This window comes from Bidens hawaiensis, unplaced genomic scaffold (assembly GCF_021521415.1).
Source record: "Bidens hawaiensis isolate Kalapana, Puna unplaced genomic scaffold, B.hawaiensis_p1.1 tig00025028_1, whole genome shotgun sequence".
Taxonomy (NCBI): Eukaryota; Viridiplantae; Streptophyta; class Magnoliopsida; order Asterales; family Asteraceae; genus Bidens; species Bidens hawaiensis.
This window is the reverse complement of record NW_027493986.1, coordinates 70,482-79,137: the sequence shown is the minus strand read 5'-3', so window position 1 is coordinate 79,137 and position 8,656 is coordinate 70,482.

Genomic DNA, 8,656 nt, shown 5'->3' with positions numbered 1-8,656 from the left:
CCGGCTGGTTGAACCGGTTAAACCGGATTTCGCACAGCATGCCGGTATTTTGAGTCCGGTATTTTTAGTCGGTTTGCTAGAACATCGTACTAGCGGTTTTTGTCTAAAATACTGGTTTTTACCGGCAAACCGGTTTTATGTCCGAGAAATTGTTGATATTCGCGGCCCATATTTTTTCAAAATTATTTTTAACCTAACAATTAACATTCAAACGTGTAAACTTTAGGACTATTTTTTAAAAAAAAGTGAGTGTTTTTGCATTATTTTTTAATATGAATTAACTTTTGGATTATTTTTTATTATGAAATCATTTACTTTTGGGTTATTTTTGGATTAAAGTTACATTTATAGAAATTTATAAGGTAAATTATTCAACCGGTTGAACCTTCCGGTATAACCTGGTTCAACCGGTTGTACCATTTTTTAACTCAATCCAGTATAAGTAAAATACCGGTTTTTAAAACATTAGTATAGCCCTATACGAGTCATATAGAAAAAAAAAATGATGTGTGAGGATCTCTATTGGTGTGGGAAGATCCTAAGCCTAATCAAATTGTCATCTTCTTAGTATTTTGTCATCTCTATTGGTAGGCCACCGGTTTATGATGTTTTTGAAAAATAAAAAACGGTCCAATTTGTTAAATTTAGACCCGTCATCACTCATCCACGTGAATTTTGTCCCACCCATGGTAAGCTCCAATAAACCTGCATTTGCAATAAACTTGTTAAGATCCCCATCACCTCATGTACGTAACATTCATAAGCTTAGATAACCTTTCGGACCTACAATGCACTTCATTAAAGCCCCCCAAAAATCATCCTCCTTACTTGTTTTATGAACGCCCAACTTGGGTTTTTTTTTAAAGTCCCTGACAGCTACTAACCACCTCCCTTGATCCATTTAAGTTTGACACGTACATCCTTGTCATTAAAACCCACCCTTCACGTATTGTACAAAGTAACAGTAATTATTATACTTATACGAAAGAAGCATGTCTGAACTTCACAGGCTTCTCCATTATGAACCACCATACACAAAAGTAACCAGCCGTTTTAGCATCTTAGGTAACCTACAGCTTCAATCTGATACAAGACCACACTCCAAACATTTCAAATCTCAAATCTCAAATTTAAGTTTCCGCTATTAAGTTATGTACACCTTCAGGGCCGTCTTTGAGGCATGGCAGGGTAGTCGACGGCCACAAGCTCGACATCCCGCTAGGCCCGAAATTTTTTTTTTCAAAAAAAAATTATGTGTTTTTATCAAAACATGTGTATAGTCACCGTTTCAACACGATTACATAACCACTAGCTTGGCTAATGGTAAAGGGGTATGACATTTAACTAAAAGGTTGTGGGTTCTAGTCTTACTTAATTTTAAGCTTATTTTTATACGAAAATTTTTTACACAACTTAAATCATAATCAAATAAGCCCATTTATAATTAAATTGTTTAAACCCAACAAAATGTTTATTTTACTTAAGGCCAAAAAAAAAGTTCGTCTTTGGCCTAAAATTTTTTTCGTCTTTTCGAAGCCGGCCCTGTACACCTTCCTCTCACCTACTATTTACCATCATTAACTCTCAACGGTTAGACTAATAGTTCCAAGCAATCAGGTATGTTTGTCGATCGGTTTGGGTTCCGATTCTGGCTAGTTTGCTTATGAAAGAAATGGTTTTGAGTGTTTCAGTATTTTTGTAACTTTTTGTTTCGTTTTAATAGATTGATCAGGGTTCTAGATTTAGGGGATTTGTATAATGTGTGATAGAAACCTTTTTAAAGTTAACCCAAGTCACAACTTACTAGATTGATATTATTTTCATGTAAACTTACAAGCTTTCTTTGTTAACATGTTGAATTAATGATACTTAAACTTGAAAACTTCGTACATAACCGAGGTTTCAAAGCGACCTAGTTCAAGCATAAACACTTAGCTCGATTCCATATATTCGAACCGAACTGAGCGATTTGATTTATTTGCGAACTTGATTCACGATGTGTAGGCCATATCTCAAGCTGAAATAAACTTTTATCTTTGTATACGGGAAAACAAAAATTATGAAAACAAGTTTGTGTTTGTAGTGATTACATATTGGCGTTAAAAAGAAATTTAATGACATCATTAATGTTGTGTATTTGAAGATTTTTGGTGTAGTCTGTTTGAAAACTCACTTATTTTCACGGTATACATTAGTCCGCTAAGACATATATTTTTTTTGGCATGTCTACGCAGTGGTGATTTTAATATAACCCTTCGGGAATAATGCTAGAGTTGGTTATTTCAGAACTAAAGTTTGTCAAATGTGGAATTGGACCTTTAGTTTGTACTAATGTGGTAGAAGTGTTTTGTTGGAACAGGTAGTCTCGGAAATATAATTAGACACATTGGAATGATGATGCACATTCACGGGTATTAATCTTTACTTTATCTAGAATAATAGAATAATAGTTTTCTATACACTTACCAATTTTTAGGTTTCTATCGCTCTACTGCGGTGTTATTGTAACAACGATATATTTTGGAGTTTAAACATGCATATTGAATAACCAAACTTTAAAATGTTGGCTAGTTTAGAGAGAGAGAGAGAGAGAGAGAGAGAGTCCAACAAACACAAGATAAACAAAAAAAAAAAAAACAATAAGAAAAATACAAAATGGTAAACATGGCTGACCTAATAATATCAGTTATAGATATACATGAATTTATAAATTAATTCTCTGTGTAAACATGTTTTGTAGATTTTTTTACACGCATATATATATAGGGGAGATATATTTTGAGAACTTTGGAGAGTTGTAAAAACTTTAAGAACTCAATATAAACCGCACATTTAATTAAATAAATATGAAATATGTGACTGAGAATAAATTTAATTAAAAAATTAATCATGAGAGAAAATAAATATTTTTGATAATTACACAAGTTTGAATGTTAGTTACACATGTGTAATAAGTCGATTCGGTGTGTAAAAAAATACTGTAATTTTTTTTACGTTGCTTACATTTACGTATTACATATGTGTAAAAAAAAATTAAAAAAAATTGTTACGTTGAGTTCTTTCAGGTTCTTAAAACTCAAAGTGATTCTCAAAAGAAATCAAACACATATATATAGGATCAGGATCATTAGAACTTTTTTGAAATTGAGAACTATGAGAACCATTTTGGACCACAAAAAAACTCAAAAATAAAAAAAATTCATAAAATAGAAAAAAACACAAAAATGAAAAAAGAAAAAAAAACCAAAATTCTTATTTTAACATCCCGGTTTCATTAAAAAAACGCGGTTTAGCCAAATTATATAAACATATGTATAATATATACATATATGTACATTTACATGATTTTTTTATACACATGTGTATAATTTAAAATAAATGATACTATACATATGTGTATATTACGTAACTAAAGATTAAATAAAATTATACATATGTGTATAATACGGCGTTTTTTTATGAAACTAGAATGAAATATAAGAATTTTGGTTTTTTTTTTTTTACTTTTTTTAAAATTTTGTTATTTTTTGTTTTATGATTTTTTTAAAGGTGTTTTTAATGGTCCAAAATGTTTCTCAAAGTTCTCAATTTGCAAGGAGTTCTCTTAGGATCCTTACCATATATATATATATAGGATCAAGATCATGAGAGAACTTTTTTGAAACTGAGAACCATAAGAACCATTTTGGACCACAAAAAACCCAAAAATAAAAAAATCATAAAATAAAAAAAAACACAAAAATGAAAAAAAGTAAAAAAATCAAAATTCTTATTTTAACATCCCGGTTTCATAAAAAAAACCCTCGGTTTAGCCACATTATATACACATATGTATAAAACGTATTAGTAGCTTATATGCCATGGGAAGGTTACAATTTTGAAGATGCAGTACTCATTAGCGAGCGCTTAGTATATGAAGATATTTATACTTCTTTTCATATACGTAAATATGAAATTCAGATTAACCAAGGCCCCGAAAGGGTCACTAATGAAATACCGCATTTAGAAGTCCATTTACTCCGAAATTTAGACAAAAATGGAATTGTAATGCTGGGATCTTGGGTCGAAACAGGTGATATTTTAGTAGGTAAATTAACGCCCCAAATGGTGAAAGAATCATCATATGCCCCGGAAGATAGATTGTTACGAACCATACTTGGCATGCGGGTATAATACATACATATATGTACATTAACATAATTTTTTTATACACATGTGTATAATTTAAGATAAAATGACACTGTACATATGTGTATATTACGTAACTAAAGATTAAATAAAATTATACATATGTGTATAATGCAACGTTTTTTCTTAATTTTTTTATTTTTTTTAATGAAACCGGAATGAAATATAAGAATTTTGGTTTTTTTACTTTTTAAAAATTTTTGTTATTTTTTGTTTTATGATTTTTTAAATATTTTTTTCAAATGTGTTTTTAGTGGTCCAAAATGGTTCTCAAAGTTCTCAATTTGCAAAGGGTTCTCTTAGGATCCTTCCTCTATATATATATATATATATATATATATATATATATATAAAAGATAGAATACAATAATTGTTTAACATACAATAGGTATGAGAATACATATATTCACGAAATTGATCCATGAAATCACATCCCAATATCTAAGAATCATCAATACGTACCTAGTTAATCATCGATTCACGAAAAAAACACTTTTGGATCGTTAATCGATCAATTTTTTACTTTTCCCCATGAAACCCGTTTTTGAGCGTTTTAGTATTTCGGCTGAGCGTTTTAGTTTTTGGCAGAGCATTTCAGTATTTTTGCTTTTGAACGTGATTGGTGTACCTATCTTACGTTAAACAATTATTGTATAGTAATCTCACCCTACATGTGTGTGTGTGTGTATATATATATATTCTACAGTACTTTTGTTTTACTTAGTTTTATTAGTTTTAGTTGGTTTTTTTAGTCTTGAACTTGATATTAGACTTCGCTAATCTGGTTCGATCTTTTCATGTCTTCCTTACAAGGTTTTTCCCAATAGATTCTTTAATGTTCAAAAAAAATATATGTAACTTTTTAGTTGAATATATATATATATATTTGTTGACGAAAGAAAAGAAAAAAAACAAGTCAAATAATGTATTTTTTCTTTAGATAGAATTAAAAAACGCACACGAATATAAGTAAATATAAACAAAATGAAAACAAACAAAAACCGAATCCCTTTAATTCCATAAATTGAACGAGTCTTAAATTATTACAAGAGACTTTGTTTTTCTTTATTTATTTTTATTGTTGAAAGATTGGTGTAGTTTTACTTTATAATTTCCCATTGTTCTTCGATCTCTATTGTTGGCTAGGCGTTTAAGGAAAATTCTCCATTTAAAAAAAAGGATCAATGGTCGGAATGTTGTGACAAGTAAGTTATTAAAGTTACGTGACATAAATAGATCAATGGTTAAGAGTTTCTGCACGATATTAAGTTTGTTTGAAAGTTGTCGCATGCCTTTTTCATACACAATGGATTGTTCTTTGTTATAACCATATTTTAACGAAAAAATTCAAGCCTTGGTACAGGGATATTTTCATGAAGAAGTTTAGTAAGAGTTTTGAACTTATATTATTTCTCTGCTATTTTTTAACGACTAACACTGCTAAAATCTAGGAAAAACTTTGAAGGGCTTCGATGTCGTGAGGTCTTACCCAACTAGTAATGGTTAACTAGGTCTTAATCTTGAGAATATGGCACATGAATTGGATTGGAGCCCATGACATCAAATTGAAAAACCATTTGGTGAATTTTAAGTAAAACTCCGTACCATCTCTTCAAAGTGGTAATGGCTCTTAATACCGCATAGAAGACTAGGCCATGTCAATTTGCAAACAATTAACAAATCTTACAAAAAAAAACAACTTGTAAGAGGCCTACATAACATCCTAGGGGTTTCACATTTTGTTTTCGTGTGTTCTTGTTCGATTTATATTGTTCAGGAAATCCGATGTTGGCGTATATATACATACATACATATATAGAGAAAAGATATAATACAATAATTCCTTAGCATACAATATGTATGTGAATACATATATTCAAGAAATTGATCCATGAAATCACATCCCAACATCTAAGAATCATCAATACGTACCTAGTTAATCATCGATTCACGAAAAAACAGTTTTGGATCGTTAATCGATCAATTTTACACTTTTCCCCACGAAACCCGTTTTTGAGCGTTTTAGTATTTCGGCTGAATGTTTTAGTTTTTGGCAGAGCGTTTCAGTATTTTTGCTTTTGAACGTGATTCGAGTACCTATTGTACGTTAAGAAATTATTGTACAGTAACCTCACCCTACATGTGTGTGTGTGTGTATATATATATATATATCTTCTACAGTACTTTTGTTCTACTTAGTGTTATTAGTTTTAGTGGGTTTTTTTAGTCTTGAAGTTGATATTAGACTTCGTTAATCTGGTTCGATCTTTTAATGTCATCCTTACAAGGTTTTTCCTAATAGATTCTTTTCCGTTCAAAATAATACATGTAACATTTCTGTTGAATATATATATATAATAGACGAAAGAAAAGAAAAAAAACAAGTCAAATCATGTATTTTTTCTTTAAATAGAATTAAAAAACGCACACGAATATAAGTGAATATAAACAAAATGAAAACAAACAAAAACCGAATCCCTTTAATTCCAGAAATTGAACGAATCTTAAATTATTACAGGAGACTTTGTTTTCCTTTATTAAATTTTTTTGTTCAAAGATTGGTGTAGTTTTACTTTAATTTTTCCCATTATTCTTCGATCTCTATTTCTTGGCTAGGTGTTTAAGGAAAATTCTCCATTAAAAAAAAAGGATCAATGGTCAGATGTTGTGACAAGTAAGTTATCAAAGTTACATGACAGAAATAGATCAATGGTAAAGAGTTTCTGCACGATATTAAGTTTGTTTGAAAGTTGTTGCATGCCTTTTTCATACACAATGGATTGTTCTTTGTTATATTCATATTTCAACGAAAAAATTCAAGCCTTGGTATTGGGATATATATCTTCATGAAGAAGTATAGTAAGAGTTTTGATCTTATATTATTTCTCTGCTATTTTTTAACGACTAACACTGCTAAAATTTAGAAAAAACTCTGAAGGGCTTCGATGTCGTGAGGTCTGACCCAACCAGTAGTGGTTAACCAGGTCTTAATCTTGAGAATATGGCACATGACTTGGATTGGAGCCCATGACATCAAATTGAAAAACCATTTGGTGAATTTTACGTAAAACTATGTACCGTCTCTTCAAAGTGGAAATGGCTCTTAATACGGCATAGAAGACTAGGCCATGTCAATTCAAACAATTAACAAATATTAAAAAAAAAAAAACTTGTAAGAGGCCTACATAACATCTTAGGGGTTTCACATTCTGTTTTCGTGTGTTCTTGTTCGATTTATATTGTTCAGGAAATCCGATGTTGGTATTTATATATACATACATATATAGAGAAAAGATAGAATACAATAGTTGCTTAACATACAATACGTACGAGAATACATATATTAACCAAATTGATTCATGAAATCACATCCCAACATCTCATAATCATCAATACATACCTAGTTAATCATCGATTCACCGAAAAAACAGTATTGGATCGTTAATCGATCAATTTTTTACTTTTCCCTCACGAAAACCGTTTTTGAGCGTTTTAGTATTTCGGCTGAGCGTTTTAGTTTTTGGCAAAGCGTTTTAGTTTTTGGCAAAGCGTTTCAGTATTTTTGCTTTTGAACGTGATTCGCGTACCTATCGTACGTTAAACAATTATTGTACAGTAACCTCACCCTACATGTGTGTGTCTATATATATATATATATATATATATATATATATATCTTTAATAGTACTTTTCTTCTACGTAGTGTTATTAGTTTTAGTGGGTTTATTTTAGTCTGGAAGTTGATATTAGACTTTCTAATCTGGTTCGATCTTTTCATTTCTAACTTACTAAGTTTTTTCTAATAGATTCTTTACCGTTCAAAAAATATATGTAAATTTTCAGTTGAATATATATATATATATATATATATATATATATATATATGTTGAAACAAGAGAAAAAACAAGTCAAATCATGTATTTTTTCTTTAGATAGAATTAAAAATGCACATGAATATAAGTGAATATAAACAAAATGAAAACAAACACAAACCGAATCCCTTTAATTCTAGAAATTGAACGCATCTTAAATTATTACAAGAGACTTTGCTTTCCTTTACTAAATTTTTTTGTTGAAAGATTGGTGTAGTTTTACTTTATAATTTCCCATTGTTCTTCGATCTCTATTGCCTGGCTAGGTGTTTAATGAAATTCTCCATTTAAAAAAAAGGATTAATGGTCAGAATGTTGTGACAAGTAAGTTATCAAAGTTACCTGACAAAAATAGATCAATGGTTAAGAGTTTCTGCACGATATTAAGTTTGTTTGAAAGTTGTTGCATGCCTTTTTCATACACAATGGGTTGTTCTTTGTTATAATCATATTTCAACGAAAAAATTCAAGCCTTGGTATTGGGATATATATCTTCATGAAGAAGTATAGTAAGAGTTTTGAACTTATATTATTTCTCTGCTATTTTTTAACGACTAACACTGCTAAAATTTATGAAAAACTCTGAAGGGCTTCGA